This window comes from Dasypus novemcinctus, chromosome 18 (assembly GCF_030445035.2).
Source record: "Dasypus novemcinctus isolate mDasNov1 chromosome 18, mDasNov1.1.hap2, whole genome shotgun sequence".
Taxonomy (NCBI): Eukaryota; Metazoa; Chordata; class Mammalia; order Cingulata; family Dasypodidae; genus Dasypus; species Dasypus novemcinctus.
The window spans coordinates 34,205,973-34,233,953 of NC_080690.1; the positions used below are offsets into that span (position 1 = coordinate 34,205,973).

A 27,981-nucleotide genomic window follows, 5' to 3' on the forward strand; every position below is an offset into this window, starting at 1 on the left:
AACTATTCCAAAAAATCGAAACAGAAGGAACACTGCCTAATTCCTTCTATGATGCCAACATTACCCTAGTACCAAAGCCAAACAAAGACACCACAAGAAAGGAAAATTACAGACCAATTTCTCTAATGAACCTAGACGCAAAAATACTTAGCAAAATACTTGCTAATCGTATTCAACAACACATTAAACAAATGATACACCATGACCAAGTGGGATTTATTCCAGGTATGCAAGGATGGTTCAACATAAGAAAATCAATCAATGTAATACACCATATAAACAGATTGAGAGAAAAAAACCACATGATTATATCTATAGATGCAGAAAAGGCATTTGACAAAATACAGCACCCCTTCCTGATAAAAACACTCCAAAAGATCGGAATACAAGGAAATTTTTTGAACATGATAAAGAGTATATATGAAAAACCGAAAGCCAACATTGTTTACAATGGCGAAATCCTGAAATCCTTCCCTCTAAACTCAGGAACAAGACAAGGATGCCCATTGTCTCCGCTTCTATTTAACATTGTCTTGGAAGTACTTGCTCGAGCACTGAGACAAGAACCAGATATAAAAGGCATTCAAATTGGAAGGGAAGAAGTCAAAATTTCATTATTTGCAGATGACATGATCCTATATATAGAAAACCCTGAGAGATCTACAACAAAGCTCCTAGAACTCATAAATGAGTTTAGTAAAGTCGCAGGTTATAAGATCAATGCGCAAAAATCAGTAGCATTTCTATACACCAATAATGAGCAAGATCAGGAGGAAATCAAGAAACAAATACCATTCACAATAGTAAATAAAAAAATCAAATACTTAGGAATAAATTTAACTAAAGAGGTAAAAAACTTATACATCGAGAACTATACAAGATTGTTCAAGGAAATCAAAGAAGACCTAAATAAATGGAAGAATATTCCCTGTTCATGGATAGGAAGACTGAATATTATTAAGATGTCTATCCTACCAAAACTGATCTAAACATTCAATGCAATCCCAATAAAAATCAACACAGCCTTCTTTAAGGAACTAGAAAAACTAACTATGAAATTTATTTGGAATAGAAAGAGGCCCCGAATAGCCAAAGACATAATGAAAAAGAAAAACGAAATAGGAGGAATCACACTTCCTGACTTCAAAACATACTACAAAGCTACAGTAGTGAAAACAGCATGGTACTGGCATAAGGAGAGACACACAGACCAATGGAATCGAATTGAAAGTTCAGATATAGAACCTCATGTATATAGCCATATAATATTCGATAAAGCCACCAAACCCTCTCAACTGGGAGAGAATGGCCTATTCAACAAATGGTGCCTGGAGAACTGGATAGCCATATGTAGAAGAAGGAAAGAGGATTACCATCTCACACCTTATACAAAGATCAACTCAAGATGGATCAAAGACCTAAATATAAGAGCCAAGACCATAAAGACCTTAGAAAGCAGTGTAGGGAAACATCTACAGGACCTTGTAATAGGAAATGGCTTCATGAATATCACACCAAAAGCACAAGCAGCAAAAGAACAAATAGATAAATGGGACTACCTCAAAATTAAAGCCTTCTGCACCTCAAAGGAGTTTGTCAAGAAAGTAAAAAGGGAACCCACACAATGGGAGAAAATATTTGGCAACCATATATCTGATAAGAGACTTATAACTTGCATATATAAAGAACTCATAGATCTCGAAAACAAAAAGATAAACAACCCATTTAAAAAATGGGAAAAAGATTTAAACAGACACTTCTCCAAAGAAGAAATACAAATGGCTAAAAAGCACATGAAAAAATGCTCCAAATCCCTAGCTATCAGGGAAATGCAAATCAAAACTACAGTGAGATACCATCTTACTCCCATAAGATTGGCAGCCATGAAAAAAACAGTAGAATACAAATGCTGGAGAGGATGTGAAGAAAGGGGAACACTCATCCATTGCTGGTGGGAATGCAGAAGGATCCAACCATTCTGGAGGACAGTTTGGCAGTTTCTCAAAAAATTATCCATAGATTTGCCATATGACCCAGCAATACCACTGCTGGGTATATACCCATCAGATCTGAAAACAAGGACACAAACCGATATATGTACACCAATGTTCATAGCAGCATTGTTCACTATCGCCAAAAGTTGGAATCAATCCAAAAGTCCATCAACAGATGAGTGGATCAATAAAATGTGGTATATAGACACAATGGAATACTACTCAGCTGTAAGAACCAATACACTACAATCGCACGTGATAACATGGATGAACCTTGAGAATCTTATGTTAAGTGAAGCAACCCAGGCATTGAAGGACAAATACTATATGACCTCAATGATATGAAATAAGTTAACTGCCTCAGAGAGCTACAGTCTGGAAAAGTGGCTTACTGGAAATCAGGGGGTGGAGGAAGGATGTGAGTTAATGTCTGTAGGGGTGGAATCTGTGATGAGCTGGGGGTAAGTATGAGCACAAAGAAGGGACAAAATGGGGGCAAGGGGTTACCTTCGGGTGGGGTTTTCTGGGTTTGAGGGGGGCTGGGGATGGGAAGAGGGGTAATATGGTCCAAGAAATAGGTGGGAGGGAGGGGCAACATACAAACATGGGAGAGTGCCAGAAGTTCGTTGAGAACTAAATGTTGAGTAAAACGTATCAAAGTATAAATAGGAGGGTCACCTGGTTAGGACGCTCAGGGGGTATGGTCTGATGCGGGACGGACTCCGGAGGGAATAGCTGAAGGCTCATTTTGCCAAGGTGGGTTCTACCATTGGGTGGGGTGGACCCATATCCTGGGGAAGACTAATGCCGTCGAATAGAGAGAACTGTATCTCTCGTGAGAAAGGACGGCTCCCAGGGCATTAGATTGGCAGGCGTTGTGGGCCCTAAGGGGAGGGGAAAATGGACGTGCAATGGATAGAACAAAGGTAAATAAGGGGGCAAAAGAGGAGTTATGTGAGAGTACACGAGGATGAATATAAAACAGCTAATATTACACCAAAAACATATCGGGGACGACAGACTAATAATGAAAACCATAAGACAAAACATAGGATAACTAAAAAATTTAGAAAACTGTACAACCTAAAGTATGGACCACATAGTAAGCACAAATGTTACCTTGTTTGAAAACTATAGTTTCGGAATCTGTACATCAGTTTCAGGAAATATGATATGAATAAGTTAAAAGATTATTGCTGTGGAAGGGAAAAGGTTTTCTGGTGGATCTGGGGAAATACTGTATATTGTATATATGAATTTTGGTGATCTAAGACTCTTCTGAAGCTGACATTATGTTGGGATTCACTTTACGGGAAGTTTTGGATCACAGAGTGGTTCAACAATGGCAGTGGAGGAATACTGATATGGGATGTTATTGACAGGATATATATGGTTGACAGGGAGTTATACAGGGCATATGCCCAGGGTATATGGTAATGTCTATATATACTCATAGTGGAAACAATTAAAAACAACAGCTGGGGGGGTACTGGGCTCCTGGCCGGGGGGTCACTGTTGTGGGCCCTGGGAGAGCAGCGGCAATCCTCCAGGTGCAACGGCAAGAACCAGGAAGGAAGGAGGGCCCAACAGTGGGCTCTTGATACTAATGGCTACACTTTTGAGCCTATGCACCTGCAATAAGAACAAGGCCTGGGGGTTTCCTCCTGACAGCCTTCATGTTACTCAAATGTGGCCACTCTCACAGCCAAACTCAGCGTGTAGATGTGATGCATTCCCCCCAGCGTGGGACACGACACCCGGGGATGAGCCTCCCTGGCACCGAGGGATCACTACCACATACCAGCTGAAGAAGCAACTAGAAAATGACCTTGAATTAAAGATTCAATGCGGAACAGCAGAATATACCTGTCTACATATAATAACATGACTTCGGGAAGCAGTTTGACCTAATGTAAGGGGGAAATGGAAAGGAGAAATGAGATTATAAGGCTGTGAGTCTCTAAAAAAGAGTCTGGAGGTTGTCAGAAGGAATACCCCTATGTACAACTGAACAGAGTCTAAGAGACAGATAAGGTAGATACAACCCCAGGTATTGGTTCTTTTGAGGGATAAAGAGACCCACGGGTTCTATGGTCATGGCAGAAGGGGTTCACTGCCATGACAGATGGCCCTTCTTTGGAGCTGGTGTTTCTGCGTGATGGAAATGGACTCAGAGGGGATCTCTTTTCACAAGACTTGCATGCTACTTTATTGGAATTGTAGTCAGTGCTGGGTTTAAGATATATGTAGGGGATTTGAATCTCTGGACTGATAATATGACACCCAGGCCCAGAGCCTCAACAGACTTCAGCTCCTACACTTTGATTTATTGGACTTACTCCACTCAGCTAACATGGAGTTGAAGAAGGTCAACCACCACAACATGGAGCCTAGAGTGTCTACAACTGGAAGCGGGAGGAGTGCATCCAGTACCCATATGGAATCTAAGCCCTCACTTGACATAGATGTGCAATGGACACAACCAATCCAATGTCCACAGAGAAAATGTGGAATGGGTGTGGGAACGGTAGCCATGGTGGCTGCTGGGTGTGGGGAACGGGAGGAAGAGATGAGATGTGGAGGCGTTTTCGGGACGTGGAGTTGTCCTGGATAGTGCTTCACGGACAATTACGGGACATTATAGATCCCCCCAGGGCCCACTGGATGGAACGTGAGAGAGTCTGGGCTATGATGTGGACCATTGACTATGGGGTGCAGTGATGCTCAGAGATGAACTTACCAGGTGCAATGGATGTGTCATGATGATGGGAGAGAGTGTTGCTGTGGGGGGAGTGGGGGGCGGGGGCGGTGGGGTTGAATGGGACCTCATATTTTTCATAATGTAATTTAAAAAAAAATAATAAATAATTAAAAAAAAATAATTGGGAAAGAGCACAACAGAAGTTTTTGTTCTGTTGTCTTGGAAATGTTCTATATCTCAGGCTAGGTGGAGGTCACCTAAGTGATACATATGTAAACATTTATTGAACTGGACACTTAAGATTTGTTCACAGAGAGTTTCTATAAGGAATAGCAAGATCCTTTACATTAATATAGCAAGAAGCTTAACTTAGCATTACCTCCAGAAAGCCAAGCTAAGGGCTGGGAAGACATTTTTACTTTTCATTATATACTCCTTTGTCATTCTGAATTTTTTTCCATGAGTATATGGGACCTTATACAATTTTTAATAATTAGTTCATTTTTAAACTGCTCTAACCCCCTTACTTCAGAGTTTTTGTCTCGTTCCCTCACTGTCCCTGAATCTTCAATGCAATAGCTGTCAAACCCACACCTCTCCCTGCCCCGTGTACACACACTCCAACCCGGAGGTTCCAAGCCCTGCCTGTGCATTTCCACACAAGAGCCACATACTGGTCACAGCCAGTATGTCTCAAACTGTAGTCATTACTTCCCCCAAACATCACCACCAACACCGGGTGCCCTCAACTCTTCCACCTCTGTCCCCTGGCTTCTTGCTTTCAGGTTCTGTCTCACCTTGGCTTTGACTGTGTATGGCCTCAGAGTGTTCATTCACAGGTTATCTCTCACCCCAATCCCACCCAGACTCAGATCCCAAACAGACATAGATAAATATTTTGAGAGAAAGCAGGTAGGTATTCCTCATTATTCAGATTATTGCTACTCCCTATGCAAAACTCAGGAAACCAAACACTACACATTGAGATAATGCGGCACTCTAAACTTGCTACCCAAACTCCCTTTATCTAAACAGATTTGTATTTATTTTTGCCGTGCCCGCCAACGTTGCTTCCTACCCCTATACTGTCTCACTAGGCCAGACCTCTACCCCTCAAAGCCCAGGTCCTTGCCAGGGACTAGTATATGGTCCCCCTTCCTCAAGCTCCTTCCATTCCACGTCACCCTGCTTTGCAACACCACCTTACCCTTTCCAACACCACTTCCTTCCCAAAAACCTTCAATGACTCCCACTCACCGGGATCCAGATGAGGCACTGCATTTGATTTTCTACCTCCCAAAATAGACCCTGTCTGCCTGTCACCTGATTTGTTCTGTATCTTGACCATCCGCCTACATGTGCTGCTGTGCCCTCATTTGTGCCACCTTTCCCAAGCAGGAACTCTGCCCAACCTTCCATGCCCTCCTGAGCTCCCACCATTTCCTACACTCTCTAGCTGGGTGACTTTGGGCAAGTCAACTACTCCCTCTGGGCCTTATCTGTGAAATGGGAAAGTAACTGTATCTCCCTCACCGGCCACAAGTAACCACTTAATAAACAATAATATTATCATCACCACCAATTCAAGTCCTACCCACCAAATGGTTTTCCTCACTACCAACCCCTGAGAAATATCCCCTCATCTAAATTCTTTTCTACTCATTTATTTGCTTTATATTATTGGTTATTCATACCAGTATTCCTTTTCTAAAGAGCCCATAAGCATTTCATAGCTTTACACTTTTTAATAACTCCACCAGTGCCCTCAAACAGTAACTAGATTCTCAATACATAGTTGCTGACTGCCAGAACTACTTTCCTCAAACTCTACTGAAAATGTCTGATGATTCCTGATTTTCTAAATTTCTATACTGGCCTTGTAAGGTCCACAAAAGTTATTGCCCTGATTTAGTTTCTGAGCATTGGTGTGGCAGCCAGGCTCTCCATGAACAATGGGGCACAGGCGCCACCATCTCCAAGCACTGAGGCGGCAGCACTTTCTGAACAACAGGTGCAAGCCTCACCCCCTCCTAGTGCTGAGGCAGATGGCCTGCCCCCTCCAAGCACAGGGATGGTCCCGCCCTTTCCACACACCTGAGTGGACCCTCTCTCTCGATCCAGATCTCTTCAGTCCAGACCTTGGCTTCCATGTTTCTGCCCTTGAAGTCATTCTTCCTTCAATTCATCCCTTCTCTGTCCCTTTCAGGCACTGCTTCAGTTCATACAAATTTTGCAAAGAGCTTGTTAGCTTGGCATGTAGGTCAAGTGGGTCCAAACCATTAGAAAATAGAACTTTCCACAGATCCTTCCTGGATAACTGCAATTCTAATCTTGATTGCCAAGGAAATGGCTGGCTGGATCCATGTTCAGTCATACTCTCTTTAGCAAAGAGCTGATCGGTTAAATACTCACATGGAATCCTATTCTCTGGGGACTCCCCAGAAGCTCTGGGAGGTCCCTGATAGACCCACTTCTAGCCCTACTCTCAGAGCACAATATCTGGATAGGCTATCAAAATGATGAATTTTTGGTTTTTTATGCATATGAATTCAATTTTAAGCTTATCTCTTTCCTCTCGTTTTACTATAAGCTACAAGAACCCAGGCTGTACCTTCTACGCTTAGCTTAGAAATCTCCTCACTAAATATCCAAGTTCATTACTGTCAAGTTCTGCCTTCCACCCAATATCAGAACACAATTTCACCAAACTCTCTGCTACTTTATAACAAGAATCGCCTGCCTTCTAGATTCTAATAACACATTCATTTCCTTCTAATACCTTACTGGAAATAATTTAAGAGTCCATATTTCTACCAACAGTCTCTTCAAAGTATTCTACACTTTTTCTCACAATTCTTCCAGTCTCAACCCATTATCCAATCTCAAAGTCATTTCTACATTTTTAGGTATTTGCAATAGCAGCACCCCATTTTTCTGATACCAAAAACTATTTTAATTTCTTGGCTGCTAAAGCAAATACCATACAGTGGGGTTGGCTTAAAAACAGGAATTTACTGGCTCACAATTTCAGAGGCTACAAGACTGCCTGCCAGGGCCAGTATCTTCTGGCTGACAGGCAATCTTTGGGGTTCCTTGGCTTTTCTGTCACACGGCAACGTATATAGTGTTGTACGCGCCTTTCTCTTTCAGGTTCTATTAAATTCCAGCTTCTGTCTGCTCTCCTGGCTCCCTCTCCCTGTGTCCAATTTCCTTTGGACTTCAGCCATATTGGATTAAGGCCACCCGCATTCACTTTGGGCACACCTTCACTAACAGTATCGTCAAAGGTCCTATATACAAATGAGTCCACACCCATAGGACCAAGAATTAGGACCTTTTGTGAGAACATGATTCAATCCCCAACAAGCCCCATCTTCCTTTCTTCCTTCAACAATTATTTACTGAACATATACTACGTGCTAGGTACTGTTTGTTCAAGGAATTAGGGATGGAGCTGTGGACAAACCAAATAAAGTCCCCAGCCTCAAGGACCTTACGTTCTGTTAGGAGACAGATTATGAACTCCTAAACAAACCAAGTACTGATAAGTTCTATGTAAACAGGGAAAGGTGGCAGAGTGGAAGGCAGGACTGTTTTAGCTGGGGTGTTCTGGGAAGTCTCTTTAAAAAGGAGACATCTGAGGGAAGCGGATGTGGCTCAAGTGACTGGGTTTCTGCCTACCACATGGGAGGTCCCAGGTTCAGTTCCGGGTACCTCTCAAAGACAATTTAAGCACACACAGAGAGCACACACAGCAAATGGACACAGAGAGCAGAGAGCCACCGCAAACAACGGGGGGCGGGAGATAAATAAAATAAATCTTAAAAAAAAAAATACTACTCAGAATGTCAAATGCCAAAGATAAAGTGAAGGGGAAGCAGATTTGGCTCAACTGATAGAGCATCCCCCTAACATATAGAAGGTCCAGGGTTCAAACCCAGGGCCTCCTGACCCGTGTAGTGAGCTGGCCCAGGCGCAGTGCTGATATGCACAAGGAGTCCTGTGCCATGCAGGGGTGTCCCCCATGTAGGGGAGCCCCATGCGCAAGGAGTGTGCCCTGCAAGGAGAGCCACTCCGAGTGAAAAAAGTGCAGCCTGCCCAGGAGTGGTGCTGCACACACGGTGAGTTGACACAGCAAGATTATGCAATAAATAGAGACACAGATCCCCTGTGCTGCTCATAAGAATGCAAACGGACACAGAAGAACACATAGCGAATGGACACAGAGAGCAGACAACAGGGGTGGGGGGGAAAGGGGAGAGAAATAAATAATAAATCTTTAAAAAAAGAGAGAAAGAGAAAATTCTAAGAGAAGCAAGGGAGAAGGAACCCATCATATACAAGGGATGCCCAGTAAGATTTAGTGCAGAATCTCATCAGAAACCATGGAGGAAAGAAGACAGGGGTATGATACAATTAGGATACTGAAAGAGAAAAACCGCCAGCCAAGAATTCTTTATCCAGCAAAACTGTTCTTCAATTATGAAGATGAGTATAAAAGACTCACAAACAGAAAAAGAGAGAGTTCCCAAAAAAGAATTCACCTTTGCAGGAAATATTAAAGGAAGCCTTAGAGCTTGAAAGAAAAAGACAGGAGAGACAGGCTTATAGAATACGAAGAAAGAATAGCAGAAAAGATAACCGATAGAGTAAAAATACACAAAAATAAGATATGTGTAGCAGTTTGATATAGTTATAAATTCCAAAAATAGATACTAGATTATGTTTGTAAACTGGTCTATACCTGGGTGTGATTAAATTATGATTAGAGCTTTGACTGGGCCATACCAGTAGGGTAAAACGGATGGCAAGGACAGAGTTGGAGGCATTTTGATGATGGAGTTTTGATTTGAAGTTTGATGCTGATGTCTTGAGCTGGAGCCCCCTAGGAAGTAAGCATACAGAGGAAAGAAAAGCAAGCCCTGGGAAGAGAGGAACTGAGCCAGGAAAAACACAGAGGAATAGAGACGGCTCCTTAGACATGGCAGAAACCCTGGGAAGAGAGACAGAGCCATTCACCTGATAGTCTACAGCTGACGTTTGGAGAGAGGCAAAACCTAGAGAACCTCAAAGTCCACAGCTGACCTCGTAGAGAAAAACAGAGAGCCTAAACCCAGAGAGAAGAAAGACCTGGGAAGAGAGGAACCCAGGAAGCCTGAACACTGGCAGACGTCGGCAGCCATCTTGCTCCAACATGTAGAAATAGACTTTGTTGAGGGAAGTAATTTATGCTTCACGGCCTGGTATCTGTAAGCTCCTACCCCAAATAAACACCCTTTATAAAAGCCAGCAGGCTTCTGCTATTTTGTACCAGCATCCCTTTGGCTGACTAATGCAATATGATATATGAAAACCAAAGAATAAAATGGTGGAAGTAAATAATTAATTTACAGTAAAATCACTAAATATGAATGGTCTAAACTTCCCAATCAAAACATATAGGCTGACAGAATGGATTGAAAAACATGAGCCATCCCTATGCTGCTTACAAGAGACTCATGTTAGACTCAGGGATATAAACCAGCTAAAACTGAAAGTTCAAAAAAAGATACTCCATGCAAACAGCAACTAAAAAGAGCAGGAGTACCTGTACTGTATCAGAAAACACAGTTTAAATGCAAAAATGTTATGAGATACAGAAGGCCATTACACATCAATAAAAGGGACAACCCACCAGGAAGAAATAAGTCATAAATATCTTACACCTAACCAGGGTTCCCTAAAATGCATGAGGTAAATTGGCAAAACTGAAGGGAGAAATAGACATCTCTATAATAATTGTTAGAGATTTCAACACACCACTCACATCATTAGATAGAAAAGCTAGACAGAAGATCAACAAGGAAACAGAAAACGTGAACAATATGATAAACAAGTTAGACCTAACAGACATACACAGAATGTTGCACCCAAACTTAGTGGGTTATACATTCTTCTAAAGTACCCATCCGGTTACAGGGTGGAGAGAGTGAGGCAGTAGTGTCCGGCTCCCACTGTCAAAGCCATTGCAGTACACTGAGCTCCATAGAGACAGTGCAGGGGCAAGTGTGAGCAGGGTAGGCACTGGGCGACTCTGAGCCTTGTGGACAAAAATAAGTAGACATGGGAAGTGGACATGGCTCAACTGGATAGAGTGTCTGCCTACCATGTGGAGGGTCCAGGGTTTGATACCCAGGGCCTCCTGACCTGTGTGGTAAACTGACCCATGCGCACTACTGCTGCACGCAAGGAGTGCGCCCTGCACGGAGAGCCACCCCATGTGAAAAAAGCGCAGCCCGCCCAGGAGTGGTCCCGCACACATGGAGAGCTGACACAGCAAGATGATGCAACAAAAAAAGAGATGAAGTTTCCCAGTGCTGCCTGACAATGCAAGCGAATGCAGAACACACAGTAAATGAATACACAGAGCAGACAACGGTGGGGAAGGGTAAATAAATAAATAAATCTTTACACCCAAAGCACGCACAACAAAAGAAAAAAATAGATAAATGGGACCTTCTCAAAATTAAACCTTTTGCACCTCACAGGACTTTATCAAAAGGGTGAAAAGGCAGGCAACTCAATGGTAGAAAATATTTGGAAATCACAAGTCCAATAAGGGTTTAATATCCTTGATATATAAAAAGTTGCTACAACTCAACAATAAAAAGACAAACAACCCAATTTTAAAAATGGGCAAAATACTTGAATGGGCATTTGTCCAAAGGAGAAATACAAAAGGCAAAAAAAAAACACATGAAAAAATGTTCAACATCACTAATGATTAAGGAAATGCAAATCAAAACTACAATGAGTTATCATTTCACACCTACCAGAATGGCCACTATTAATAAGAAAACTACAAGTGCTGGAGAGGATATGGAGAGATAGGACACTTATTCACTGTTGATGGGAATGAATGGTACAGCCACTGTGGAGAAACTGTTTGGTAGTTCCTAAAGAAGTTGAATATAGATTTGCCATGTGACCCTGCAACATCACTACTGGGTATATACCCAGAAGAACTGAGAGCAGTAACACAAATAGACATATGCACACCAATGTGCATAGTGGCATTATTCACAACTGTCAAAAGTTGAAAATAACCCAGGTGCCCATCAACCAATGAATGGATAAACTGTGCTATAGTCATACAATGGAACATTATGCAGCTGTTAAGAAGAAATGAAGTCGTAAAGCATATGACAACATGTATGAACCTGGAGGACATTATGTTGGGTGAAGCAAGCCAGACACAAAAGGACAAATACTGCATGACTGCATTACTGTGACCTACATATATTGTGTAGGGAAGCAGACTTGGTCCAATGGATAGGGCGTCCGCCTACCACATGGGAGGTCCACGGTTCAAACCCTGGGCCTCCTCGACCCGTGTGGAGCTGGCACATGCGCAGTGCTGATGCACGCAAGGAGTGCCCTGCCATGCAGGGGTGTCCCCCGCGTAGGGGAGCCCCATGCGCAAGGAGTGCATCCCATAAGGAGAGCCACCCAGCATGAAAGAAAAGTGCAGCCTGCCCAAGAATGGGGCCGCACACACAAGAGGTGACGCAACAAAAAGAAACACAGATTCCCATACCGCTGATAAGGATAGAAGCGGTCACAGAAGAACCCACAGTGAATGGACACAGAGAGCAGACAACTAAGTTGGGGGGGGGGGAAGAGAAATAAATAAGAAACAAATCTTTAAAAAATAAATATATTGTGTAATATATAGAGTGTTTCCATTTTTATAAAATATAAATATAAATCAATTTATAAAGAAAAAAAAAAGAATCAGATTCCTAGACATCAGTAAAAAGTTGCAAGCCATACAAAGAAAAAGGAAGATATGACTCAGGCAAAGGAACAAATCAAAGCACCAGATTAGACACAGGACTTGAAAGAGTTGAAGGACAACACAGATAAAGAAGTAAAAGATGTTAAGAAGACACTGGGTGAGCACAAAGGAAAATTTGAAATCTTGGATAGAAAAATAACAGTTTATGGGAATAAAGACAAAATAAATGAGATTAAAAATACAAGTGGGAAGCGGCTGTGGCTCAATCGATTGGGCTCCTGTCTACCATATGGGAGGTCCTGGGTTTACATCCCAGGGCCTCCTTGTGAAGGCAAGTTGGCCCGCGCCCACGGAGAGCTGACACCTGTGCCTGCAGAGAGCTGGCGCAGCAAGATGACGCAAGAAAGGGAGACAAGCAGACAGGCAGAAGAACGTGCAGCGAATGGACACAGAGAGCAGACAGCAAACAAGCCGTGGGGGCAGGAGGGGATAAATAAAAATAAAAATAAATCTTAAGAAAAAAATACAAGAAAGGCACACAACAGCAGATTTGAAATCACGGAAGAAAGAACAGCGATGTAGAGGAAACAACAAATGAAACTGAAGAGAAAGAATAGGGAGAGAAAAGAAAGGAAAAATTGAACAGGGGCTCAGGGAGTTGAATGAAAACACGAAACACACCAGCATACGTGTTACAGGAATTTCAGAAGGAGATGAGAAGGGAAATGGGACAGAAAGAATATGTGAGGAATAATGGCCAAAAATTCCCCAACTCTCATGAAAGACATGAATACATGTGTCCTAGAAGCACAGTGTACTCCAATTAGAATAAATCCAAAGAGACCTACTCCAAGACACATAATATGCACAAACCAAATGCAGAAAACAAAGAAAATTCTGAAAGCAGCAAGAGAAAAAGCAAAACAGCACATACAAGGATGTCCAATAAGACTTAAGTGTAGATTTCTCTTCAGAAAACATGGAGGCAGGAAAACAGTGGTGTGATACAAATACAGTACTGAAAGAGGAAAACTGCCAGCCAAGAATTCTTTATCCAGCAAAATTGTCCTTCAAGTATGATGGCGAGCTTAAAATACTCACAGATAAAAAGAAACTAAGAGACTCTATAAACAAGAATCCAGCTCTACAGGAAACACTAAAGCTATTCTGCAGCCAGACAAGACAAGAAAATGAGGCTTGGAGGAGAGTTTAGAAGTAAAGACTATCAAAAGGGTAACAAAAAAAGGTAAAAAAAAGATGGGCAAAAAGATAGGACATAGGAAAATCAAAGGATAAAATGGTTGAAGTAATGCCTTTACAGTAATAAAATTGAATGTTAATGGATTGAACTCCCCAATCAAAAGACAGAATGGATAAGAAAACATGAGCCACTCTATAAGCTGTCTGCAGGAGACTCACCTTAGATCCAAGGATGCAAACAGACTGAAAGTGAAAGGTTGGAAAAAGATATTTCATGCCAACAGTAACCAACAAGAGGGCAGGAGTAACTATACTGGTGTCAAACAAAACAGACTTTAAATGTAAAAAGGTGATAAGATACAGAAGGCCATTATATATTAATAAAAGAGTCAATCCACCAGGAAGAAGTAACAGTTATAAATATCTATCCACCTAACCAGGGTGCCCCAAAATATGCGGTCACCCCTCGGGCTGAAGTGTGGTTTGCTGGCCTGGCGGGGGAGCAGCCGCGGCAGGCCAAGCCGCTGCCCCCATAATAGGGTGGTTGGTCGGGCCCACCGCCACCCCTGAAGGGAGCTCGGCATGGGCGCAGAGTGCCCTCGGGTCTCTCCTTCTCGGCAGCCATGCTTCCGCGGCCACCCCTCCTCCCGGATGGCGCCACACGATGCCTGTGGGGCGGCACCTTTCTTCTTCTTTCTCCCTGTGCAGGCGCAGGGCGGAAAATTCCAGTCTGCCCTTTTCCCCTCCCCCGACAGCAGCAACAGCCAGGCGTGGGCGGAAAAATCCAGTCTGCCCTTTTCCCTCCCTCTGACAGCAGCAACAGCCAGGCGTGGGCGGGAAACTCAAGTCTGCCCTCTACCCCAGAAACAGCAGCCACCAATCCCTAAACCCTGCCACTTCCCCCAGCAACAGCGACAGCCAATCCCTAACCACCACCCCTCCCCCGTCCAGTACCGCCCACTGACCTTTCGCCGGCAACCAATCAGAACAGGGCATGGCTTCGACCAATCAGCCTTCCCCAGCCCCTATAAAACTGTTGCCTCTCCCTCAGTAAAGTGGACTTGCGTGTTTACCTTGTCTCCGCGGTAGTTCTTCTGCCGTGCGCCCTCCAGTCCTGAGGGCCCCCGACAAGGGCCTGGCCTCCCTTGTCCCCAGTTCGTCGCCTGCTTCTCCAGGCGACCCCTTCGTCGCCGGCTTCGCTGGGCGACCCCGTCAGCCAAACCGCGCAACCCCTGTGAGACCGACCCCTCGTCTGCTGCCGGACCGACCCCTCGTCCCAAGCGGGACCGACCCCTCGTCCAGAGCTGGACTGACCCCTCGTCCGCAGCTAGACCCCACCTCTACCGACCGAGCAAGCCGCCGCAAAAATATACAAGAGAAACTCTGGCAAAACTGAAAGGAGAAACAGACGTCTCTACGGTAAGAGTTGGAGACTTCAACATACCACTTACATCAATAGATAGAACTAGACAGATGATCAACAAGGAAACAGATAACTTGAACAACTATGATAAATGAGTTGTACCTGACAGACATAGACCAGTCCATCCCAAATCAACAGGTTATACATTCTTCTCAAATGCTCATGGATCTTTCTCCAGGATAGACCACCTGTTGGGCCATAACACAGTCTCAAGAAATTCAAGAAGACTGAAATTATACACAGTACCCTCTCTAATCATAATGGGATGAAACTGGAAATAACAGGCAATGAAGGAGGAAATTTGCAAATATATGAAGGCTAAACAACACGCTCTTAAATAATCAGTGAGAAAAAGAAGAAACTGCAAGAGAAATTAGTAGATAGCTCGAGACAAATGAGAGCAATTAACACAACATAGCAAGTTATAGGACACAGAGCAGATGTAGCGCAAGTGATTGAGCACCGGCTTCCTACATATAAGGTCCAGGCTTCAATTCCTAACCCTGATACCTCAAAAAAAGGAAAAAAAAAACCTTATGGGATACAGAGAAGGCAGTGCTGAGAGGGAAATTTATAGCCCTAAAAGCTTATATTAAAAAAGAAGTGCCTCAAATAGCAGAGCTCCTGAGGGCTCTAGAGACATCTAGACACCATAGTAGGCAAACAATTTCAGGAATTTGCACTCTGTCCATGGGCCTTATTTTGGAATATATGCTCCTCAATGTAACAGAGTTAACCTCATTTATTTACAATTTCCCTATAGATGGCTCTTGTGTCCCTTTTATTTGAATCTATAATTAGCACTATACTTACTAAATGTATGTCAAGAGATTTAAATCTTTGGTCTGTTCATATGCTGGTTGAGCCCTGAGTCTCAGCAGAGTCGCAATACCTACTTCCAGTTCACTATACTCGCCCAGGACAATGAAAGGATGAGATGAACAACACCTAACCCAAAAAACAAAGAGTATCCACAACTGCAAGCAAGACAGTTCCATCCATCTGCCCCATGGGATCTAAGCCCTCTCTAAATCAGAAACAGAGTGGGCATTACCATACCAAAATCCTCAATATTGAGGAATGAACAAACTTAAGAGGGGAATGCAACTATGGACTAGACTTATTATTCTAGCAATGGAAGAACCTGTATCATTTATATAAAGGCAGTGGTCACCAGAGGTTCTGAAGAGAGGGAGAGGGAAGAATATTTGTAACATGGGGCACTTTGGGGACATTGGAATTGTCCTGCATGACATTGCAACGATGGATAAAAGCTATTATACATTCTGTCAAAACCTACAAAATTGTACAGAGCAAAGCGTAAACTATAATGAAAGCTATAGACCACATTTAGTAGCAATGCTTCAATGTGTTCATCAATGGTAACAAATGTACAACATTGATGAAAGATGTTATTAATGGGGGAAAGTGTGGAAAGGGGAAGAAGTGGGATATATGGGAATTCTCAATATTTTTTGGTAACATTTATGTAATCTAAAGCTTCTTTTAAAGTAAAAATTAAAAAATAAAATTAAATAATACAACAATAAAAAAAAGACGAGCTTAAAATCAAAGAACTGAGAAACCAGAAAAAGAAACAGCAAACCTATTCCAAAGCAAGCAGAAAGAAAGAAATAACAAAGATTAGAGCTGAAATAAATTTAATTGAGAACAATGACAAGAACAAAAGAAAAAAATAGAAAAAAAATCAACAAAACCAAATGTTGGTTCTTTGTGAAAAATCAATAAAATCAACAAACCCTTAGTAAGACTCACAAAGAAAAAAAGAGAGATGTAAATAAATAAAAGGGGAAACATTATTACTGACCCGACAGGAATAAAAAGGGTCATGAGAGGATACTATGAGAATCTGTATGCCAAGTAATTAGACAACCTAGATGAAATGGACAAACTCAGAAATGCACACACAACCTACACTGACTTTACAAGAAATACAGGAACTCAACAAACCAATCACAAGCAAAGAGATTGAATCAGTCATACATCTTCCAACAAAGAAAAGTCCGGCTTATTATTATTCTGGTAATGGAAGAACTTGTAACACTGATATAAAGGCAGTGGCCACCAGAGGTTCTGAGGGGAGGGAAAAGGAAGAATAGGTGTAACATGGGGCATTCTGGGGACAATGGAATTGTTCTGCATAATACTGCACTGATGGATACAAGCCATTAAACATTTTGTCAAAACCTACAAAATTGTGCGGTGCAAAGTGTAAACCACAATGTAAACTACAGACCATGCTTAGTAGCAATGCTCCAATATTTGTTCATCAATTGTAACAAATGTACCACACTTACAAAAGATGCTAAAACTTCTTTAAAAAATGAAGAAAAATAAATAAAAGTCCAGGACCACACAGCTTCACAGGTGAATTTACCAAACATTTTGAGAAAAATTAATAACAACTGTGCTTAAACTCTTCCAAAAAATTAAAAGGGAGTGAAAATTACCCAGCCCATTTTATGAAGCCAACATCACCCTAATACCAAAGCCAGCTAAAGATACTACAAGAGGGGAGCAGATGTAGCACAAGTGGTTGAGCACCTGCTTCCCGTGTACGAGGTCCCACGTCTGATCCCCAGTACCTCCTAAAAACAAAAAACTAACTCTCACTGACAAGCAGATGTAGCTCGGTGGTTGCCTGCTTCCCACGTATGAGGTCCTGGATTATTAAAATAAGATACTAAAAGAAAATCACAGGCCAATCTCTCCAATGAACAAAAAATTCTCAACAAAATACCGGCAAATAGAATCTAACAGCATATAAAAACAATTTTACATCACGATCAAGTAGGTTTTATTCTGGGTAATGCAAGGATATTTCAACATTAGAAGACCAATTAACATAATATTCCACTTTAACAAATCAAAGGGAAAAAAACACATGGATCATCTCAATTGACAGAGAAGGCCTTCAACAAAATCCAGCATCCTTTTTTGATAAAAATATTTCAAAAGATAAGTATAGAATTAAAGTTCCACAACATAATAAAGGACATATATGAAAAACCCATAGCCAATATGGTTTTTTCAATGGAGAGAGGTTGAATGTTTTCCCTCTAAGATCAGGAACAAGACAAGAATGCCCACTGTCACCACTGTTATTCAACACTGTGCTAGAAATTCTAGCTAGAGCAATTAGGCAAGAAAAAGAAATAAAAGGCATCCAAACTGGAAAAAATAAAGTAAAACTCTCACTATTGTAGATGACATGATCCTATATTTATAAAATCCCAAAATATCTACAATGAAGCTATCTGATCTAATAAACAAGTTCAGCAAAGTGGCAGAATATAAGATCAACATGCAAAAAATCAGTAGCAGTAATTCTAGCAATGAAAGAACTTTTATCATTGATGTGGAGGCAGTGGCCACTCAAGGTTCTAAGAGGAGGGAGAGAGAAAAACAGGTGTAATATGGGGACATTTTTGGGACTTGGGAATTGTCCTGAATGGCACTGCAATGACAGATACAAGTCATTATATATCTTGTCATAACTTACAAAATTGTGCAGGAGAGACTGTAAACTACAAGGTAAACTATAATCCACACTTAGTGGCAATGCTCCAAAATGTGTTCATCAATTTTAACAAATGTACCACACTAATGAAGGATGTTGTTAATGTGGGGAAATGTGGGAGGGGTTGGGAGCGGGGCATATGGGAATCCCCCTTATTTTTTATGTAACATTTATGTAATCTAAATATCTTTTTAAAAAGATATATTTTTTAAAATCAGTAGTGTATTTATACACTAGTAATGAGCAAGCTGAGGAGGAAATCAAGGAAAAAAATCCATTTACAATAGCAACAAAAAGACTCAAATACCTAGGAATTAATTTAACCAGGAACATAAAGGATCTGTATTCAGAAAACCACAAAACATTGCTAAAAGAAATCAAAGGAGACCTAAACAAATGGGAAGGCATTCCATCTTCATGGATTGGAAGACTAAATACCATGAAGATGTCAATTCTACCCAAACTGATTTACAGTCAATGCAATACCAATCAAAATTGCAACGGCCTACTTTACAGAAACAGAAAAGTCAATTATAAAAATTTTTGGAAGGGAAAGGGGTTCTGAATAGCTAAAAACATCCTAAAAAAGACCGAAGTCAGAAGACTCAAGGTCCCTTACCTTGAAGTGTATTATAAAGCTACAGTGGTCAAAACAGCATGGTATTGGCAAAAAGACATAAACATTGATCAATGGACTCTAATTGAGAGTTCAGAAATAGAACCTCACCTCCAAGGCCAACTGGTTTTTGACAAACCTACAAGTTCACTTATCTGGAACAGAACAGTCTCTTTAATAAATGGTGCTAGGAAAACTGGATATCCACAACCAAAGAATGAAAGAGGACTCCTATCTTACTCCCTATACAAGAATCAACTCAAAATGGATCAAAGGGAAACGGACTTTGGCCCAGTGGTTAGGGCGTCCGTCTACCATATGGGAGGTCCGCGGTTCAAACCCCGGGCCTCCTTGACCCCTGTGGAGCTGGCCATGCGCAGTGCTGATGCGCGCAAGGAGTGCCGCGCCACGCAAGGGTGTCCCCGCGTGGGGGAGCCCCACGCGCAAGGAGTGCGCCCGTGAGGAAAGCCGCCCAGCGTGAAAAAGAAAGAGCAGCCTGCCCAGGAATGGCGCCGCCCACACTTCCCATGCCGCTGACGACAACAGAAGCGGACAAAGAAACAAGACGCAGCAAATAGACACCAAGAACAGACAACCAGGGGAGGGGGGGATATTAAATAAATAAATAAATCTTTAAAAAAAAAAAAAAAATACAGTAAAAAAAAAAAAAAATGGATCAAAGACCTAAATGTAAAGTCCAGGACTATAAAACTCCTAGAAGATAACATAGGGAAATATCTACAAGACCTTGGAGTAGGTGGTGGTATCTTAAACCTTATACCCAAAGCACGAACAACAAAAGAAAAAAATAAATGGGACCTCCTCAAAATTAAATACTTCTTGGACATAATGGACAAAGGGTATGGGGAAAGGCAGGAAGAGATGAGAGGTGGAGGCGTCTTCAGGACATGGAGCTGCCCTGGATGGTGCTTCAGAGGTAATCACCGGACATTGTAAATCCTCACAGGGCCTACATGATGGAATAGAGGAGAGTATGGGCCATGATGTGAACCAATGTATATGAGGTGCAGAGGTGCCCAAAGATGTACTTACCAAATCCAATGGATGTGTCATGATGATGGGAACGAGTGTTGTTGGGGGGGGGAGAGGGGGGGGTGGGGGGGTGGGGTTGAATGGGACCTCACATATATATTTTTAATGTAATATTACAAAGTCAATAAAAAATAAAAAAATTAAAAAAAAAAAAAAATTAAATACTTCTGCACATCAAAGGACTTCATGAAGAGGATAAAAAGACAGTTTACTTGATGGGAGAAAATATTTGGAAATCGCACATACAATAAGGTCTAGTATGCATGATTTATAAAGAGATCAACAGTGAAAAAAAACAAATGATCAGCCTAAAAAATAGGCAAAAGACCTGAATAGACATTTTTCTAAATGTGAAATACAAATGGTGAAAAAAATACATGAAAAAATGCTCAGCATCACTACCTATTAGGGAAATGCAAATTAAAGCTACAATGAGATATCATTTCACTCCTACTAAAATGGCCACTATTAACACAACAAGAAAACTACAAGTGTTGGGAGAGGATGTGGAGAGACAGGAATGATTATTCACTGCTGGTGGGAATGCAGAATGGTACAACTACTGTGGGTTTCTATTTGGCGGTTCCTAAGGAAGTAAGATATAGATCTGCCACATTACCCAGCAATATACATACTGCTACCAGGTATATACCCAGAAGAACTGAGAGCAGTGACATGAAAAGATATCTGCACATCAATGTTCATAGCAACATTATTCACAATTGCTAAAAGATGGAAAACAATCTAGGTGTCCATCAACTGATGAATGGATAAACAAACTGTGGTATATACACATGATGGAATATTATTCAGCTGTAAGAAGTTGTGAAGCATGAGACAACGGGGATGAATCTTAAGGACATTATGTTGAGTGAAGCAAGTTATACACAAGAGGACAAATATTGTATGACTTCACTATTATGAACTAAATATAATGAGCAAACTCATGGAGTTAATAGTTCGAATATAAGTCACCAGAGAAAAGAATGGGGTTAGAGAATGGAAAGCTAAGGTTTAATGTGTGCATAATTGGTAAAAAGCTGTTTATAAATGTTTGGAAATGGATAGAAATGGTGAAAGCACATCATAGGATTTGAAATTAGTAGAGTTAACATATGGGTATGATAGTAGTTTGTTCTTTGTTGGTTTTTTTCGGGGGGGGGGAGTAAAAAAATGCTCTAATATTTATTGAAATGATGAATGCACAACTCAGTGATTATACCAAAATGCCACTGATTATAAACTTGAGATAACTGTATGGTTTAAGAAAAAAAAAAAAAATAGGGTGGATTGGGGGAAAATACACCAAATATAAGATATAATTTATAGTTAGTAGTAATACTGACGATGCTTTTTCATAATTTGTTACAGTGTTTCATAATAATGCAAGGTGTTTGTAGGAGGGTGATGTATGGGAACCTGTATGATGTTATGCATGTTAGTTTTATAAATTCACAACTTTTACTACACTTGTATTACTTGTGTATGCTCGTGCATACTTCGATCAATTGTTTTTAAAATGAAAAATAAATAAAGCAAAAAAATTTTTTTAAGGCATCAAGGCAGAAATGTGTTTGGCACATTTTGAAGAGCAGGAAGGCCATACCACTGAAGCATACGATCATGGACAGTAGAAGTACTGATCATGGATCAGTAGAAGGGGTCTGGCAGGAACTAGATCATGAAGCCCAACTCAACAAGGTAGGGACTTTGGATTTTAGTCTACATGTGATGAAGCTATTGAAGGATTGAGCTTTTTCAAAGGCTCATTCCTAGTGCTGCAAGGTGAACAGGCTGGAAGCAGGGGAAGGCAAACGGAAGGAGAAAATCATCAGGAAGCCACAATCTCACCAGATGCGACACGAGAGTGGCTTGCATCAAGGTTATCATAGTGGAAGAGGCAAAGTAGGTCCAAGTCATGTAAATAGTTTAGGAATAGATTGCATATAGCTTCAACTGTTGATGTAGTGTGAGAGCAGATAAGAAGTCACGGGCAATGCCAATATTTTAGGCCTGAGCAGCTTGGCCCTTGATGGTGCCATTTCCTGAAATAAGGAAGACTGGGGAAGGAGCAGGTTTGGACATCAGAAAGCTGCTGTTAGGGTGAAATTAGTTCACACAAGTAAAGTCCACGGCAGGGACTTGTACACAGCCAGAGCTCAGGAAGTGACAGCTATTATTATTCCCACTCTCACTGGCTCCTTCTCCTAGAGTTCATACCTTTCCTAAAGTAATTCTCCAGCAATGGGGGAAACCGGGTGAGGGATATACAGGAACTCTGTACGATCTTATAAATTTTCTATAAATCTAAAACAATTCCAAAATTGTTAAAAACCCATGTTCTCTTCCTCTGCTTAAAGAAACAGCCATACTTTCTTACCCTCATTCATTCGTCATCCACTCCAATCTAATTTCTGCTTGCCCCTCACCTATTCCTTGAAATCCTTCTACAGCCCCCAATGACCTAATTCCAAATCCAATGGACTCCAATTTTTCCTGGACAAGATCTATCTCAGCCATGGCTTCAACTACAATCCCTCCTAGTGGCTATTAATCCTCTGGATGGCCACAGATATCTCTGTGAATCTGACGTCCATATACACAGGTACACACACTCTACTCAGGATACAGCTTCCCTTCCCAGAAAGTCCCTCTGAGGACCTCTGAGGACTCTCTAGGCCAGGAGTTCTTAACCAGGGGTTCGCGGACCTTCAATTTTAAAAATCAACTTACTATCTTTATTTTCTCTGACCTCTAACTGAAATCTAACATTTCCTTCACTTATGACTGCATGCAATAAATAAATTACAGTAGCATTCATTTCACCTGACTGGCAAAGGGGTCCGTGGAACAAAAAAGTTTAAGAACCCCTGCTCTAGGCCCAGGCAAGGACCCTGATCTATCAAAACAAAGAGTGACTCTCATATCTCTATGTCCAGCACAGCCCTCTCTCCTCAGCCCATATTTCCAACTGTCCACTTGACAGCTACTCCTGGGTGACCCAAGGGTGCCTCAAATTACATATGTCCCAAACCAAACTGGTCATGTCTCTCTCCTCTGAGCCACTTCCTCACCCTGGATTGTGCCTCTCTTGATGAAACAATTAGCAACCTGTTAGTATGGCCAGAAACAACTGGGGCATCATCCCAGGCCCCTTGCACCTCCTGAACATCCAGTCAATCCCCAGGTCTACCTCCCAAATGTTTCGCAAAGCTAGACCTTCATTTCTTACCCCTACTCTGACTCTTTTCCCCTGGATTTGCTCAACAGTCTAAACCTTCTCATTCCCCCAACCCATACTCCTCCTGGCCAGAGATGTTTCTGAAGTGTTTCCCCGTCTTAAAGCTATCAAAGACATCTTTCTCCCCGACAGGAAGAAGTGCTCACCCTTTCACACAGCTACACAGGATACCCTCCATAGAGTAAGCACTAACCACCCTTACCATCCTCATCTCTTACTCCCTTCCTCCCACCCCCGTACCCACATCTGTCTCCCTCTCTAGACAGTGAATTCCTGTAGGGTAAGGTCCACAGCTTTCTCAACTCTTAATTTTCAACAGCTGATAAATTTGGCACATAACAGGCACCAAATAAGTGCTAAGTTAAAGTGACCTTTTCAATGAGGTCTCTGTTAAAATATCCCTGTCCAACTTTATAAAGCAGCCCATGCCATGACTCTGCATTCTATATTTATGTTTATTATTGGTGTCCTCTGTGGGAGCATTGGTTTGATGAGGGCAGGCCTCTCCCTCACCACTCTATCCCAAACTTTTAACAGTGCCAGGCACTTTTATTCCTTCCAGTTACTGAGCTTCTACCATGTGCTTTGCCTAAATGCTGAAAATACATCAGGGAACAAAACAGATATAAAACCCTTCCCTCAAGCAGATGTGGCTCAAGCAATTGGGCTCCCATCTACCAAATAGGTGTCCAGGGTTCAATACCCAGGGCCTCCTGGTGAAGGCAAGCCAGACCGTGTGGCAAGCTGGCCCACGCAGAGGGTTGGCCTGCGCAGGTGTGCTGCCCCGCACAGGAGTGCTGGCCCATGCAGAGAGCCAATGCAGCAAGACGATGCAACAAAAAGAGACAGAAGAGAAACAATAAGACATGCAGCAGACCAGGGAGCTGAGATGGCGCAAGAGAATGATCACTTCTCTCCCACTCCAGAAGGTGCCAGGATCAGTTCCTGGAGCTGCCTGATGAGAATACAACCAGATACAAAAGAACACACAGCAAATGGACACAGACAGCAGACAATGGAGGGAGGGGGGAGAAATAAATAAATCTTAAAAAAAAAAAAAAATCCCTTCCCTCAAGGAGCTCACATTCTAGAAAGGAAGACAAACAGTACACAATAAGTAAAATATAAGTGCTAAGAACATCTAAAGCAGCGAAGGAAGATAGAAAGTAGGGGAAACCTCACTACATGACCCTTAAGTCCTAAAGAGGAGGGAGCAAGCCACATGGATATGTACTATAAGTGCAAAGGGCCTGAGGCCAGAGCATGTCTGACATGTGTAAGGGGTGGTTAATAGAAAATGTTATCAGAAAAGTAACCATAGGTCAGACTGTATAAAGCCTTAGAGCTCACTGTAAGGAGTTTTTCTTTTACTACTAATAAGAAGGGGACCCATCTGGGGGTTTTGGAGCAGATCTGACCTATGTTTTAAAAGGATCCCTCTAGATGGTGGGCTGAGAATAGAGGCTAGGGCAGAAGCCACTGGAAGGCTATTTCAATAATCCAGGCAAGAGGCAGTGGTGACTTGGCCCAGGGCGGCAAGCACTGGATGTGAAATAGGAGGGAAAGAGAGCAGTCAAAGATGACTCAAAGGTTATTGGTCAGACCAGCTAAAGAATGGACTTGTCTTTCATTTTACTCACATGGGAAAGACACAAGGAGTGCAGTTTAGGGAAGGAGAGATGGTGTGGCACTTGCAAACTCTACTGGCATGTTCAGTTTGAATTGTCAGTCATCCACCTCAGAGGAGATACCAAGTAGGCAGCTCCATCAAGGTCAGGGGAGAGGCCCAGTTTGGAGACATAAATGTTGGATCTTCTAGCCTTATTAGGCTATTAAATACTGGTATTTAGAGCTATGAGACTGGATGAGAGTACCATGAAGGACAGATGAAAACGTCACAAACATAAATGCAATGCACAAGGAAAAATGGTTGAAACAAATTAGAAACGCTATGATGTAGGAAGACTGTTCTGCTGGCAGCACTGGAGGACAGAATATAAAAAGTGACCCTTGCTTGTGCTGAGACACCTTAGCCAAAAAAAAACTCCTTCCCACATCTGGCTGAGGAGTGAACACTGACCACCAGCACTGCCAAGAGGTCGTCCAAACATTGACCAAAGATCCCTAGAGTCAGTCCCACCACTTTTAAAAAGGGATCCAGGGGGAGCGGATGTGGCTCAAGCAGTTGAGCGCTCACCTCCCACACAGGAGGTCCGGGGATGGGTTCCTGGCGCCTCCTAAAGAAAACAGACAAGGAGCAGATACTCAGCGAAAACAACCAGCAGACAACGAGTAAACAGATGAGGGAGCCATGGGGTGGGGAGGTGGGGCAGGGATCCAAAAAACTAAAGGATTGCCTTTGCAGAAGATGGGGTGCTGTGAGCCCATAGAAAGAGCGGGCTACCTGTGGGTTCCAATCACCAACATCCCTCTAGATGGGGGGGGAAGCATCCTCCTGGATGCCCGCACAGGAGATTGGCCAAGATTTGGGAGAGGCTCCCAAGATCGTCTCCCTCTGCCCTAAAGACCCCCTTCCCTTCGGGGGCGACGCCTCCCGACAGGATGTGTCCGCGAGGGGCCAGCGAGCTGGCTGGGCGCGACCTGAAAAGGGATCAGACCGGGCGTGGTGGCGCGGAGGAGGCGCCGATCCAGCCAAGGGTGGGCTCGCGAGGAACCGGTGGGTTGGGCGTCGTGCGCCGCCGCAGAGCGCGGTACCGGGACGCGTGTGCGGGGAGGTCGGGAACGCCAAAGCTCTGAATTCAGGAAGAGGGTGGGGAAGAGAAATTCCAGGGCGCAGCCCGACGCTGTCACGGGGGGCAATGTGACAGGGCCTTCAGCCGCCGGCGTCAGGCGTGCCCGGACGCCGGGGAGACCGGGAAGTGTGAGCCGCCAGGCTCGGCGCGTGGGGCCGGGGCTCCGCCCAGCCACGGGACCCGGGGTTCAAGGACGAGACCCGCGCCGGAAGGACGCAGCCCGGGGCGCCCTTACCAGGTGCCGCAGCGGTCTCCGCCGTTCAGGTCCCGGCTCGAGAACGTGCCGCCGCAACTCGCGCCGCGCGCCCGTGCCTCCTGATTGGTCGAAGCCGGCCGCTCCCAGAAGCCCCCGCGCGGCGCAGCGCGGCGCCAAAGGAACTTTACGGAGACCGATGGGGGGAGGACACGGGCATGGGCGGGGCCTGGGGTTGCGCCGTCTCGCCCCGCAGCCTAGTGGCCAGCGCTCCAGCCCTGCAACGGAGTTAGGACACGCTGGGGTGGGAGAAAGCGATTCCATCATTTCCTGCGCCAATTTCTTACCCATTACTGAGCGCCAGCTATGTGCCAGGCACTGTTCTAGGTGCTAGGGACACAGGTAGTGGCCATAACAGGCAATATTCGTGCTGACATGGAGCTCCCAGGCTGTGGGGAATACAAAATATAAATGAATAAATAGATAACTGCAGATTGTAAGAAGGGCTATGAAGAAGAAAGCGTAAGGGAGAGAGCGCACACCTGGTAGTCAGGGAAGGCCTCTTTGAGGAGGTGTCAGCTAAGCTGAAACATGAATAATGACAAAGGATCAGCCTTACAAAGTCCTAGCTGCAGAGCTTGCCAAGAGGAGGGAACAAGAGTGAAGGCTCACAGGGGGAAACAACGGAATGTTTGATGAATAGAAAGGAGAGGCGAATGGCTGGGAGACGATGAGTGAGAGCAGTGAGCAGACTCGCAGGCTGAGGCCAGACTGCGTAGGTGCTTTAAACCATGGCAAGCTAGTCGAAATGACTCCTTATTCTGGGAAGCCACTAAAGGGTTTGAAGCAGGGGTGGTGGGGCGTGAGGCTGACTTATCTTTGTACAAGATCTCTCTGGCCACTAGGGAATGAACTGCGGGCAGGAAAGTGAAGCTAAGAGACTACAGCATTTAATGCAAAAGGGTTGTGAGATTAGGGTTGTGCAGCACCCATCCATGCAACATCCATTAGATGCTCACAATGTACCAAAAATGAATAAGGCCCAGCCCTTATGATCCAGTGAGGGAGCAAGTACGTAAATAGATTATATTTCAATTTAATGTGGTAAGTACATGACAGAACTATGCACAGGATGGTAAGGGAGCTTAATGTGGTAAGTAGGCAGTCACGCCGGCCTTCCTGGAGTAAGCAGCCCCTTAACTGAGCCATAAGGATGAGGAGGGGCAAGAGTGAGGGGAGGCATTTCCTGATGGGGTAAATGGAGTAAGCATTGCAGAGAGGAGAGAAATAGTACTCTCCCCATTCCCTTCCTCTTGGACATCCTGTGGGTTCTCTATAAATGATTGATGCTGATTGACAATATGTATGAATGTGACCTTGGCCTCAAGCTATTAAATATGTATTCAAATCCTGCTGTGGTCAGACAATATTCATAAAATAATAACATCATCTTGCGTGTGAATAACGCTTTTTATCCCTTTATGTAAAG

At 43.1% G+C, this 27,981-nt stretch overlaps 1 protein-coding gene across 3 annotated transcripts in view; it reads right to left on the minus strand.

Annotated features, from left to right (window-relative positions):
* The window catches only part of NUP93 (nucleoporin 93), a 172,292-nt gene extending 145,622 nt beyond the window's left edge, over positions 1-26,670 (minus strand). Inside the window, exons 1-2 of one of the 3 annotated variants that reach the window (XM_012524444.4) lie at positions 26,535-26,616; positions 25,744-25,783 (exon numbers count right to left, since the gene is read on the minus strand). The gene's annotated coding sequence lies outside the window, so the exon portion shown is untranslated. Of the gene's footprint in view, positions 1-25,743; positions 25,784-26,534 lie in introns of all 3 variants that reach the window. The other 2 variants (XM_004456555.4, XM_023588259.3) reach the window with 2 other exon arrangements.
* Positions 26,671-27,981: the final 1,311 nt, after the last annotated feature.